General features: G+C 40.9%; 1 pseudogene; it reads left to right on the top strand.

The window, feature by feature from the left end:
- Positions 1-226: 226 nt before the first annotated feature.
- The window catches only part of LOC117458085 (GDNF family receptor alpha-4-like), a 33,584-nt pseudogene continuing 18,859 nt past the window's right edge, over positions 227-14,951 (top strand).

Below are 14,951 nucleotides of genomic sequence, written 5' to 3'. Positions count from 1 at the left end.
TGTGTGCATGTAACCAACTAGGCCTACATATATATTTGTAATGCAGTATATAGTGGTATACACCTCCATAATGGTGTTGCCTGGAGTCTGGACTAATGGCTAAAACAGCACAGCTGTTCTCCCACAGGAAACATTTTAACACCCCATGGGCATACTCAGTCTTTACAGGGGCCAATCACACGGCGCCCTAACCAGAGATGCGCCGCGCAGTCTGAGCGCACTGATCTCAACTCTGGCTGCTGGACAACTCCGGAGCTGCGACGCAACCAGAAGCAAGTCCAAATGCGACACAACGCGCACTTTGAGGCTGTAGTGTGACTGGAACTGACTGGTCAACAGCGGCAGAGAAACTTTGTTGGATAAATGTTACGCGTCCAACAGAGATCAATAAAACCGGGATCCGTAACAATAAATGGGACATCACAAATCACGAGAACTTGATTCCCTCCAGCTTAGCCAACTTTGTGCGGTAGCCCATCCGATCTGCCTCGGTCCGTGCAGAGCAGGAGGCTGGATGTGGCAGGAGACGGGTCACTGAGCTGTAGAGCCGGGTGCGAGTTTCCCCAGACCCCAACTCTCCAATGTCACCGGACAGGATGATGATCATCGGACTCCTGCTCAACGTCTTATCCCATGGTGAGCATTGCATTTCTTATTTCTAACAGCTGGCATCTCTGTTATTGAATCAGCCACCTTTTAAACTGTAGGCTATCATACATTTAGTCTGTTGAATCTGGTAGTGTGGGGCTCCAAAGGTGTCTTTCAGTAGCCAGAACTTGAATAATAATGCACATATGAATTCCAGTTGTTTCAACCATTCATGAATATGATGATGACTATAAAAATGGATTGTTATTAAGCCATTAAGAACTGTGTGTGGCTCAAAACAAAGGAGGGAAATAAAGAATGACTGCACGTTTAAGAATAAGACAGAGATGTACTATTCCAGGTTTCAGTGAAACTTTGTAAAAGGACCTTAAAGAAAATATTAAAACGGTCCATAAAACCAGGTTTATTGTAGCAGACACCTTTTACATCTGGATGACATCATAGGTCCAGGTCTGCTATCTACCTTGGCCACGTTCCAAAAATAGCTGTTCATCTTCCCATATTGATTACCCTGTCTCCAGTTCATGGAAATATCACACATGCAGTTAAAGTAAATTATGTACTCCTTTACATTAAAAGCATTTGGCTGCCACATCTGTGATTCATCGACATTTTACACAAGTTGTGCATTAGAAGTTGAAAGGATGAGAGATTTAAAGTTAAAATTCATAACTTCACTGTGTCAGTTTGTAGTGTCCCTGATTTAAAAAGGCTTTGTCTCATGGTGATTAAAGGGAAACGTGGTGAAATTTGACATTACAGTTGATGCATTTGGAATCTGCTGCTACCACAAAATGAGTTATAATTATTAAATTCAATCATGTGGCTGAGGCTGGATAATACATCTCCCAGTGGAGCATAACGCTTGTTGATCTGTGGTTATTGATTATCTGCTATATGTCATTTTTAATCACAAGTGTTATTCAGTGCTCAAGCAGGATCAGACATGTCTTTTCATTATTTGATTGTGGTTGTCTGCAGGTCGTATCCTAATCCATAGTTAACATTGAACAGATGAAACACAACTCAATGTAAATACTGTAATTGTTGGGATTATTTCAGTAGTGCAGGAAATGCATGCTTCACTGCATCCAGCACAATTCAGATACTATCAGGGGAGGATGCCCGTTAGAGATTAGTATCTCTCTTGTGAATGTCAAACCTCTCAGGCACCCAGTTTATCATGTATGTGTCAAACCACCTGGCCGGCACTTAGGGGGACTCACACCCAGAAAAGCAGGTATCTTTAAGCACTATTTAAAAGAGATCTGAGTCATTAGACAGAGACAAATTAGACAGACTGTTGTGATGTTGATCTCTACTCATATACCTGATTGCAAAGCCATTGATGACATTTCAATGTGGTTAATTGACATCATTTAGTAAAGGTGAAATCTTAGCAGAACTCAGTAGAGTAGTCAGGTTGTTTTTTTGACAAATCTGTTGGATAGATCTGTTATTTTCTACTTTGTGTTCAGTCTGAATGACTTTCTTTCTAGGTCCACAGTTACATATACGTATATAGCCCATGAGAACTGTATTTCATTTCAAACAATATTATTTTACCTTGTTATATATCTCTTATTGCCTTGTCCTCCGTGATCCAAACAATGGCCCTCAGTTGGACCCTTAGAGGTAACAGCCTTCCCAAAATGTCTGTCACCACTGAGCTCTGCTCTCATTAATGTGTCGTCACAACATTGAAACATCCAAAAAGAAAGAGGATATTTGCACCTGCCTGTAAAGATCACGTATTCTCTATCAACTATATATGAAGAAAAACCCGCAGCTGCTGCATGACGTCACGCTTTGACACCAAGAAAACATAGAAAGCATCATAAAACATATTTTATAAACTGTCATTTCCCCGAGTTGCGTGTCACTGATTTGACCCTAAAACTCAGATGACATTTCACTTTTTCTATCCCTCTCATCTTCTATTGTTGAAATGCATTCATCTGTATCTTTTTCCAAATGAATACCAATGTAATGGTTACGAATTATGCATGAGATCAGCGTACAGTACCTTTGTCAGATAAATCAATGGACAGCAGACTATTGTTGAATCTTATTAAACCTGACGTTGACCCTTTGCTGCTCTGTTATCACCCCTGGTGATAGAGTGCTGCTATATTTGGTGCTTCATTTAGTGGACGCAATTGAGCCGTGCCACCGTTGTCATAGATTTATTAGAGCTAATTCTCCGGCTGTGTTAAATTACACAGGACTATATTGAGTTAATATTCACACGCACGAGCTGTTTTTCTTTTAAGGGTTTGACTTTTTGATGTACGCACTGTGTAGGGGTTTGAGCGCCCTCATGCACACGTTTTCCAATCCTTTGCCTCTTTATCTTTCCCACCGTGCCGAGGACTCTTCCCTCTTTCTGCTGAGGCATTGTCTTTATGCACCCTGTGCCTGTAATTCAGTTTTCGTTTAGGACGACAGCACACAGAGATTAAATTGGCAACGTGCGTGCCCATTGGACATTACTTAGATACAAAAATAACATGAAATACTCTTTCTGAATAAGCAATTATTTCACCGATGTGATATTTGACTTATAAATCAAAATTGAGGATAACTTCAACATCAAAATGTGGGTTTGTGAATGACACCTGAAATCTACTCACTCTCATGAATGTGAATTAATATAACTGTGTGTTATTGCCTCCTTATTTGGCGTTGAGTGCTCTGCATCTTGATGGCACCAAGGAAACACCACAGCAGGATGGAAACTGTACATAGGTGTGTCGCTGTAATGCAGAGAAACTATTTTGGACTGCACCAGGTAGCAGGAGGCAGGAGCCTGAAATATTCACACAGCTCCACACACCCTAACTGGCTGATGCAAGTATGTACTTTACCTGAAGTACAGAGGAGAGGTGTTTTCCTGCGTGATGTGGCTGCACGATGGAGCACCTCATTAGACAAGGCCTCCATCATGTACTGAATACACTTGGCAACAGTTGATTCAGAAGATGAAACACTGATTTTTGCACGCACTTGGTGAGTTGTCTCTAGACAATACGCTGTAAGAACCTACACGTGTTAAAAGCACCTAAAGTACAGGCATAATCAAGTTATTCTTCTTTTCTCAGCTCTCAGTCATCACACTCTGCTCCGTAGCCAACAACCTGTCTGTCATGTGGTCAGAGTTTTTCCCTTTTAGTTGAACTGTCCCTATCTTTATGCCATTATAATGAGGACTGTCACAGTGAGGTGCGTACTGGATCAGGGATTGGACCCAAATGCAGACAGTTGAGGAGGCGGCAGGATGAACTCAGTGGTTTATTATTGAGATATTCTTACACAGTCCAAATAAAGCAGGCAGGCAGGTAACACGCAACAAAACACCAGATTGCAACAATGACAATCTGACAGATACAATTTAGGATCCAGGTCAGTGTGTGGAGCTGGATTTAATCAGAAGGAAGAGGAGGAAGGTGGAGCAGAGGAGGGAGGAGGGAATAGAGGGAAAGTATCATCTGTTGGACGGATGAAAAATGACAATGATTGGCCCTTGGCAATATGCTGCCTACAAATGGGTTTGTGATTGTCGGTTTCCTTAGAAGAGACCACATAAAAGTGATGAGCTTGCTTATTGTTATTTTAGTCACATCGAGTTTTTCTTTGCAATTTCTTTATCCTAGGTAAAGTATATAGTCCAGCCTCATCCCTGTCCTCTGTCATTACGCTGTATTATGTTACACGCTTGCCAGGTTTATTGCCATCACTATTTAAGAAGACGACAGACAAGGCATCATTTTAAGCCGATTAACTGAAATTGTAGCTTTTTGTGAAATCAGGGTAGTGAAATCAAGTTGTCTTTTGAAGTGAACTTTCTGTTTGTGCTGCCATCACTGCGGTCCTGATGGAAAGAAAGCCGTAGGAGCTTCTAATGGAAAGATGTTGGATAGACATAAAGTGAGGAGAAAATGGCAGAAATGAAATCTGGCATGTGCAGCATCATGGAGACACTGAGAAGAAATGAAAGTAACATACTCAAAGAAAGAAAGTGGAGGGTTCAGGAAAACATGTCTGACTAAAGGACAGGGTTGGAAGGGTAACATTAACCATGTCTTCCTACAATAGTTTCCTGTAAAATGTAATCAGTGACCTAATCTGAGTTCATTCTAGTTGAAGTACTTCAGTATATTATGCAAGCCAACTGAACAATGTAACCTTAGAAAAGAAGAAACCAAGGTAATTAAATGTGTCTTCTGCTCAGGGATTCTTTATTCACGGAAACCTGCCTTTCATTTTTTAACAGAAAATACATTCTGAAAAAAGAAACAGAACTCATACTGTGTCTTTAAACAGAGCTTCTCCACCGAGGTGCCCTGGGCAGTGCCTGAACTTATCTCATAACAAAGAGAGAAATGTTCAAACTGCTAAGATTATTTTTAACGTTATTAGAAAGTCTAATGTTGCAAGACAGTGAACTGATTGGTTGGAAAGTGCCAATTTAGAGCTCAGCAGATATAACTCAGTAAGGGCGCACACAGGTTTAAATAAGCACAAAAGATTATCCGTCAAGAAGAAACTCATCTGTCCACTGCTACACAAATAGAGTGGAAGTCTAGTTCATTACACATCATTTCTGATATAATCAAAACATAGGAAACTGAAATGTCTCTTTACCTTTTATATACAATTGATGTTCTCTATAAGCAGTGCAGAGATCCTCCATAAGCGCTAATGGCACACTATGGTGCCATGTTTTTAATCTAACTTTAATTATTGGAAGGTAATGGGGTCAGCCATTTTGAGTTTTGTCTTTTGTTTATTTTTAGACTTGGACCTAATATACTAGTTTCTGTTGCAAACGTTTACAAAGACCCCCCTTTTCTTTTGCCATCTGCTCTGTCCAACTTTTAATAAATATATATATTTTTGAATGAATGAAGTAGCTTAAATTAAAATTTAAATCAGTCATTGGCAGGAACACCATTGTTTTGACAAACAAACATGTGCTCTATATGTCCGGTAGCTTACTCGTTCCCAGTATGGTCTAGTGAGGTCAATTAGCTTCACATTAGCACTCCATTTGCTGCACAGCATATTGGGAATATTCATATAGTATTTATACATGCATTTACAATAAACCAGGATTAAGCATTAAAGGGGCCCTATGCTTTTTTGGGTTTACCCTTTCCTCCATTGGACTCCTTTGTTTACTTCTGTAACATAGTGACCTCACTACGTAACACTCACGCTTCTATTGGCTATATGCTAAGGGGGGGACATCTCTAAGCGGTTGACCAATCGCAACAGAGCCGGCCATCTAACCAATCAGAGCAGACTGGGCTCTGGTTTCAGACAGAGGGTGAAAAGAGGTGCTGCAGCACAGGCAGTACGAGACAATGAAGAGCTTTTTGAACATTAAAGCATGGAGACATGTCACAGTAGAGGCAGAACATACTGATATGAACCTGAAAATAAGCAGAATAGGGCCCCTTTAAAGCTAAACTGTATCTTTTTGATCAATTAGTTGTAAGATCTATGAAATATTAGGATACACTGTACTATAAACTTGGCCAAACAGCTTGTTTTCTTTCACTGAAGTCTGACGAGATCTTAAAGGAGTACATTTAGTCGCAAATGACATGAACTATTAATTGGTTGAACAAATATTTGCTGATTCATTTTAAGTGTAATTGATTTTCTGACTGATTACTGAAGCTGCATTTTGAGGGGAAAACTGACAGGTATAAACATTCTTTACTGGTACCATATTTCACTTAAGTCCATATATGTGGCTTTATAAGAAGTGTTAATGTGCATGTGAACACACTCATGCATATACAGTTCACTCAGTAATGCCACTGGTTTAATAATTAATTCCTTACATTTATTACATTTATTATAGCGCATTATCAATGACTGTAATTCAGTTGAATGTGTGTAACAGAAGTATAACAAGTGTTTCTGTAGTCTCACTTTAGCTCCGTCTTGACGCCTTTCTGCCATTTCCTCCTCCAAGCTTACGCCTTATTTCCAAAATGTCCATCCTGACACGATCCCTGTGAACACATTTCACATCAGAATCACACCCCGGTCTCCTCTCAAGTCAAATTATTGCCCGACAATCTGGATGCTCTACTACCCATCCCACACATTTGAAATCAACGGAAGAGAAATTTCACCATACAAGTTTATACATGAATATCTGTGTGTGTGTGTGTGTGTGTGTGTGTGTGTGTGTGTGTGGTTTATCATTTATGGCGTTAACCTTCATCAGCTTTGCCGCACCAGTTCTATTAATCACCTGAGTGAGAAATCAATAGGGTGTACCATTACGGTTCACATATCAAATTAATTCATCTCGCTTCTCGCTACTTTTCTTTTTTCCTTAAAACACACTGACAAATCCCACAACCTAGACTTTTACTTTGGGGATGTGTTGCATCTCAAACAGCAACATGTGATCACACTGCTTCTCTATCATCATGATGTTGAATCATATTTTTTAAATGAATATGTACGGAGCCCCTAAAGGGACATTACAACAACAAAAAAACAGAGAGAGAAAAAAATAACGGGTTAGTATCTCGTGCGCACGGGAAACTAACCCGTTATCCCGACTTTATTTTTTACATTTTTTGAGAAAGTGACCGGTGCGCCAAGGAGGAAGTGGAGCGCACAGGAGACAACCATTTCATTGCAGACTGTTATGTTTATGTGGGGAAATGACAGTGCATACATTATTTGAGATATATTTCGAACTCAGACTTCATTATAAGGACATTTCGGCCAGGGGTGTAGAGCTATTTGTTTAAGCACCGGATTGGCAAAACAGGAGAGTCTGTAAACCAGTCTGCTTTGATCTATGAATTAATGTCTGTGACTCTCAGAGTAGGCTATCTGCTGCCCGCAGCTGTTTTAAAGGGAAACAAACACTCAGAACACATACACACAGAGCCAGTGGCGGACTGGCCAGCGGGACGAATCCCGATGGGCCGGCACCGAAGTGGGCCGGTCGGGCCACTCGGTCCACCGTTTCCCCGCAGCGAGGCTCCCCCCCGTTGACAGTTCACTAGCCCCAACCCCGTTGACAGTGTATGTGGGCTGGGCTGGGTGAGATTCCCGGGCTGATTTTTAGTCCCAGTCCGCCCATCATGCCCCTTGGTGACCGGACATCTCCTTCATAAAACTAATAAAAGGTGGAGTAATCGGGCAGTTCGATGTATGTAGAGGTGTGTGCCCCCCCCCCCCCCCCGTCGACGCTCGCGAAACAGAGGACCTTATCATCTAACTTTGCGTGGGGCCTCAAGTCGGCCAGGGACAGCCCTGCACACACCCCTGGCAGAAATGTCCTTAAAATGAAGTCTGAGTATGAAATATATCTCAAATAATGTATGCACTGTCATTTCCCCACGTAAACACAACAGTCTGCAATGAAATGGTCGTCTCCTGTGCGCTCCACTTCCTCCTTGGCGCACCGGTAACTTTCTCAACAAACAAAAAAGTCAGGATAACAGGTTTTTATCTTAACTAACCTGTTATCCTGACTTTTTTTTTTCATGACCCCTTAAGGGGCTCCATAAATATGACCCGTCTACTACACAAGATTGTGTGTGTGTGTGTGTGTGTGTGTGTGTGTGTGTGTGTGTGTGTGTGTGTGTGTGTGTGTGTGTGTGTGTGTGTGTGTGTGTGTGTGTGTGTGCACAAATCAAAGCTCTCAGAAGCTAAATTTGCTGATAGTCTCTCTTTATCATTGTTAAGCCAGGAGGAGCAAACAGTGAGAATGAATAATTAATTCTCTGCCCAAACAGGAGATTACACGAAGGCTGTTTAAAGTGCAGCTAAACATGGCTGAATTGAATACTTTAGAATAATAATCAAAGTATCACGATCCATAGATAGGCAGGTAATCATCACCTTTACACACCTTTGGGAATCTGTGATTGTGAGTTATTGCTTTTTGTGACACTAGTGTTTTTTCCTTTTCAAACCCCTGGAGTCGAAGCAGTCGTCTTGTCAGGTTTCCTGCAGCGGCGCTGAAGCGGAGCCTCTGTTTATGATATGTCTAATGCCAAAGTGAGACATGGACCTCATGTGGAGCCTGAGATTGCAAAACATGCAGCTGCAGAATTGGATTGCCACGCTTTGTGCCGCCAGTCAGCAGGAGCTTAATCGAAGTGTGTGACCAATCTAACACAATGCCGTGTGTGTGTGTGTGGTCTAGCATTACTATACTTGTGGGGACCTAAATCTGTTTACATAGTCACGTGTGGGGACTCGCCTCCCTTATGGGGTCAAATTGGAGGTCATTAATTTTAGGGTGAAGACTTGGTTAGGTTTAGGGTTAGGGTTAGGCATGTGTTGGTTATGGTTAAGGTTAGGATAAGTCTCCAGGAAATGCATGTAAGTCAATGTAATGTCCCCTGAAGTGATGTATACATGGTGTGTGTGTGTGTGTGTGTGTGTGTGTGTGTGTGTGTGTGTGTGTGTGTGTGTGTGTGTGTGTGTGTGTGTGTGTGTGTGTGTGTGTGTGTGTGTGATGTATATGGTAATGTCCCGAAGCACAAGTCCATATGAGGATAAAATACGTACAGATATTTGTTAACAGGAGAGTTCAAACACTTCTCCATTCATTTGTAGTTTCACAACATATTCTTAAATGCCTGCCAGTCAGTTTCTTTTGTGAAGTTAAAAAGTGACAAGATACAGCAAATTAGAAAGATAAAACAGCCATGCCATATTCCTTTTCGACAATGCATGAAGTGTAATTTGCGGGGACAATTATGTGTCACATTTGAGAACATTAGTTTCTTGAAATGCTCTCATCTCCCTCTGGCTGCCTTCTGGCCTTCCTGCATTGTGTTGCACATGGAGCAACAATCATTAATATGAAATGTTTTTAGACTGAACGCTGTCAATCAGAACGCTCTTAATCACTGTGGACCAGCATGGCTGTGATTCTCCTGAATAATGTATTCCTTTAGAGGGAATGTGTTTGATGATAAGCAACACATTTTTTCTCAATGACCCCTTGTAAAACTTAATGGGTTGAATTGTTTTAAGTACATATACAGCCAACACAATTCTACAATATCTTCAATTGGAGTATTTTTGTACGTGAAGCAGACTTTTTGTGATAACTTTAAAGGGGCCCTACTATGCTTTTGGGGGGGTTAACTTCCCTGTCGTGTGTTGTGTCGGTTTTTGTGCATGTAAATGGTCTGGCAAAGGCTAAAATCACGCCAGAAGGAGTTTCTGTCCCACACACTCCCTGATCTCAAAAAGAGACGCCATGTAACCATATTGGAAACCAGTTGGTTTTGTGTAAACTGTGCTGGATAAAGGGCTCTTTAGCATAACATGAGGAGAAAGTGTCTGACATTGGTGAAAAAGCTTGTTCTAAGTGAAGCGGCCCCCTGCTGCAAAATGTTTGCCCCCCCGCTGTTTAAGTGTCCTTAACAACAATAACAGCAGTGCTTTAACATCCATGAGAACATATCACTTAATGTGTCACATGTTAAATGCCACATTAGTGTTTTGAAATCTTTAAATACATTTTAACTATCTATTTTTTGAATGCTGCCAACACTTTGCCAGCACTTGACAGGTTTTTAAAGTAATTATTGCATGTTTACTTCTTTCCAGAAGGCTATGAGCTTTGGATGTAATCCAGTATGGTGAAAGTAAATAAACTCCACACTTGCTTGAGGAAGGTTTATTATTTTTAGCCAACATTTTATTTTTGAAATATGAAAAGATATTTTTTTGGCAATGCTCCCTTGTTGGTGGTTCAAGTCCTTGCAGGAAGATCCAAGAAGCTTCCAAGACTTGAGAGTTGGCTTTTGAACGGCTTCATTTTTTAATCCCGGAAACTAACAAATTCCCTACCTCCCTTTTGGGTCGTACCTTTATTTTTCAACTAGCTTGTGAATGCAAAGGGGTTGGGCAGCGTACCCTCAAATATTGGATGGCCTCTTTTCTAAGAAGCACTGAACAGATAAAACAAAAAAATCAAAACATTCTCATTCAGCAGCTCTTATTTGTCGCACCAAAACTAACATCATTTTAACAGAGTTGTAGGAGATTGCAGAGCAGAGAGGAAGGACAGCACGTTTTGGCATCATTGATTTATAAAATCTCTTTTGATTTATAATAAATGTTGATGTGAGGTGACTGGCTGCTCATGCAGGTTATTTAGTACGAATGTTGAGACACCGTGAGGTATATATATATATGTATATATATGGTACATAAGCAAAAAGTGAACTGTAAGACTGTGTAGATAAATCATTATGTGTTAACTAGGAGCCCCAACAGGAGGAAGAAGAAACAGTTCATTATCATAATTAACCATAGTGTTGTTAAATTATCCAAGAGACGCTGAAGACTCGCCCACGTTGGCACTCTATTACACTTGTGTGCTTTCATTTTAATCCTCCTTGTTGGACATTATAGTAAGTCGCAGTGCGGTGGAGAGCAATTCCCTAGCTCTGGTGTACTGTAATCACAGCCTAATTAGCTTAAAGAGTCCGACTGGATGATGACTATAAACCAAAACCTTTGCACATACACAAATGCACATATTGGTGATAATGTTGGCAGCCAGTACTGACACTATCAACCCCTCCTCCAGGTAGTCAGAGATGACAAAAGTACACACATCCTTTTCTCAAGTAGAAGTACAGATACTCGTGTTTAAAAATACTTTGTTAAAAGTAGAAGTACTGACTAAACTTCTTTACTCAAGTAAAAGTAAAGGAGTATGGGCTTCGAAATGTACTTAAGTAAAAAGTACCCATAACTACCAACAGTTTTAAAGCGTAACTGACCTCCCTTTATATTAACAGAACAATAATGTCATTGTTAGCTAATGAATGTTTCGATGCTGAACAACGGCAAAATGACAACGTTTTCATTGGACCCTCTTCTTTAGAGAAGACCAGGAAATGATGGGCACACAGATTGTGTTCAAATCAATAGGCCCACAATGACTCTAGATCAGGGCTCTCCAACACGTCGATCGCGAGCTACCGGTAGCTCGCGGGCAGCTTTTCAGTAGCTCGCCGCTCGATTATCGATTATAGCGTTGTAAGCTTGTTTCTTGATGTTTCGGCCGCGGCTGGACAATAACGTTTTTTGATTTTAGAATTACACGAATATCAAATTGGCCGGTGACGCAGAGATCAAGGAACATACGTGACAGCGGCACAGCGACACCACACACGGAGCAGTCTGCTTTCTCCACCAACAGCAGTCCAGAACCAACAGCAGAATGCCCGCTCTGAATCAGTCTGTGTCGCTGCGGCTCAGAGACACACAGGGAGGGATTTGTGTTTTTTGAAAAACACTCGTTATCGTCATGTCAGGTTTTTGGTGGATTTAATCAAGTCTTGGATTGCAGAGTATGAATGTCCTCTTGCTATTTTCAGTTCATAAATACTTTGTGAAGGCAGGAGGAAAGCTTCCGCGATCACTGTCTCCTCTCCGTTCCTCCAAACCCCGCCCCCTCCCTGGAAATAATGAGTGACAGGCTGACAGTGACTGAACATTTAAATGACAGTGACTGAACATTTAAATGACTGATTGAACCTAATGGCGCATTTCCACTGCAACGGGGTAGCCCCGTTTAAGCATCCCTAAGCGTCCTCGCTCAGGCCTCGGGCTGCCTCGCTGGCCGGCCGAGGGCGTGGCGCATTTCCATTACAGTTTAGGACCTGGGGTAGCAACGCAGTGTAGGCGGGGCGATCAGCTTTTTGGTCGGAGCGACGCTGGGTAAAACTGCAGTGGCGTCATCTTCAATGCGACACAACTCACAAAACACACACAACAATGGAGGATGTGGAAGCGATCGTTTACTTGTTTCTTGGTGTGTGGCTTGTTATCACAGCAAGAAGGAAAGTGATCACAGCAAGCATTGTATTGTATTCCTTGTATTGAACATAAATAAATCCTTTTTTTTTCATATACATGTGTTTGTCAAATGTTTTAAACAAATATTATCTGAATTGAATATTTGAATTTCAAGCACCAGTAAGTACTGCCCCATAATAACATTTGAGGAAATATCAGATCATGAAAAGAAAATCTTTCTAATCAATTAAGCAAATATCAAAGCTAACTATAAACATAAATACTAAAGTGTAAAACACAGCAAAACTATATTCATAAATGCAAGTGTAAAATAGTGTGGACAATTGTAAACATGGATGGAGACTAAAGTATCCACAACATAAAATAATATATTAAATATAACCTCAATCTTTCTTCTAGACATGTTAAAAGCTTGCTTGAATGGGTTATAGGTTTATTTTGTTCTCTCGTCTTTGAAATATATAAGGAATGTGTTGTTTGAGTCTAGTAGAACGAGGGTATTACAATTGAGCAATTTCTACATGTATTTATCATGTATTCTTAATACCATTACAAAATAAACATGTAATAATGTTTTAGAGTAGGACCTCAAGCTAGCAAACTCAATTTCTTGCTTTAAATCTCTTAAAAGTAAGGGGCTTTTTCCTAACTGATGGTGTTTGTTATTGCTTTATATATACATGTATGTTTATGATTTTTTTATGTTGGGTACCATTCATTATCAACAAGAGATAAGATAAGTCAAAGAAGTACTTTATTGATGGCAGTATAAAAATACAAATGTTGTATCAAAAAGGCATGCCATTAAACAATACAAATAAAAAATGTAAAACTGTATTGCAGCCAGCATAAATATACATGGAATTGTAAATATAAAATGAACATTTTAAAGAAAATAAATAAACAAGGAAGTACAAATGTTGCATTTAAAAATTAACTAGATAAAAAATATATAATATGTACAATAACTATTAAGGTTTTTTGAAGTATCAGGGAGGAGACGGGCCACGTCGGCTGCCCAGTCATGGTGCCGTTCCTGCTGGGCCCGATCCTCTCCTCCTCGTTTCCTCTTGCCTGGGTGACAATAAGATAATAATAATTAGCAATAAGGAAAACACACAGGACAGGTACAGGTCACACAAGGATATAAGAATAACATGTATAAACTGTTATAAAAAGGTTCGATGAAAAAACTAGGAATTAAATAAGATGGCTAGAGTCACCAAAAATGTATCCTTAGGTGCTTTTATTAACACCAACGTGCTGAAAAAACACAAAGTAACAAGGATTGTACAGGAAGAAATCAAAACCCTGCTATATACATACAGGTTGAGGACACATACCTGGTACCTCTCTGCTCTACAGCCACAGTCAGACTCCCCATCAAAACACTTGTGGCCAGGGTTTTATACATGTTAAGCCCCTCCCCATAGGATAATCCACTATTTATACCCCTAACCAATGTCATTCTAATCTACAAACACATTCACAATGCAAGACAAATTACCCAAACACACCACATCAAAATAGGTCAACATATTATCTCTTTGACCACAGAAGCCCCAAACAATAACATTTTTATACTTGCAAGAAAAGTGCCACCCGCGCCCATGCACTACATGGTATGCTCCAATTGCGCACAGGTGTTCCCACTGATTGAGCCTCTACTTAAGGCTGCTTCTTTCTGTGGCTCTGTTTGGCCTTCACAACCTTGAAGGAGAGGGTAAGCAGGTTACTTGCAAAAAGACTTCCAATAAATTAGGTTTGAACAAACAATGACTTGGGTTATATTTGATCAAATGTGTGTTACCCTCAGTGTGCCTTTTACCATGCCCCTATGCCAACTGTGATGAAGGCTTCTTCTTCACATTACCACCCTCCTCTCCTACATCAACGATGTTTGGCAGCCTTGACAGGTAGTCTGCGGTGACGTTTTCCTTGCCTGCTTTGTGCCACACACAGAACTTGAATGGTTGTAGTTCAAGATACCATCTAGTCACCCTGGCATTCCGGTCCTTCATGGTCTGAATCCACGTCAAGGCTCTATGGTCCGTCTGTAGGTCGAATTCCCTCCCGAGTAGGTAGTACCTTAGGCTGTCCAATGCCCACTTGATTGCCAGACACTCCTTCTCGATGGTGGAGTACCGGGTTTCACGGGGCAGAAGTTTCCTGCTGAGATACAACACTGGACGTTCCTCTCCTGGTTCTCCCTGAGCCAGCACTGCACCGATGCCCACTCCAGAGGCATCCACCTGAACCAGGAAGCGTCTTTTGAAGTCAGGACTCTGCAGTACCGGAGACGAGCACAGTTTTTTCTTCAACTCCTGGAAAGCCCTTTCACACTCTTCATTCCATTCCACAGGATTCCGAGCAGCCTTGCACGTGAGGTTGGTCAATGGAACTGCTAGAGTGCCAAACTGAGGAATGAAACGTCGATACCATCCAACCAGGCCAAGAAAGGACCGTACTTGTTTCTTGGTACGAGGTCTCGGACTGTTCAGGAC

Source organism: Pseudochaenichthys georgianus, chromosome 14, assembly GCF_902827115.2.
Source record: "Pseudochaenichthys georgianus chromosome 14, fPseGeo1.2, whole genome shotgun sequence".
Taxonomy (NCBI): domain Eukaryota; kingdom Metazoa; phylum Chordata; class Actinopteri; order Perciformes; family Channichthyidae; genus Pseudochaenichthys; species Pseudochaenichthys georgianus.
Note: the sequence above shows the minus strand (reverse complement) of the source record. Positions and strands in the feature narration are given on the sequence as shown.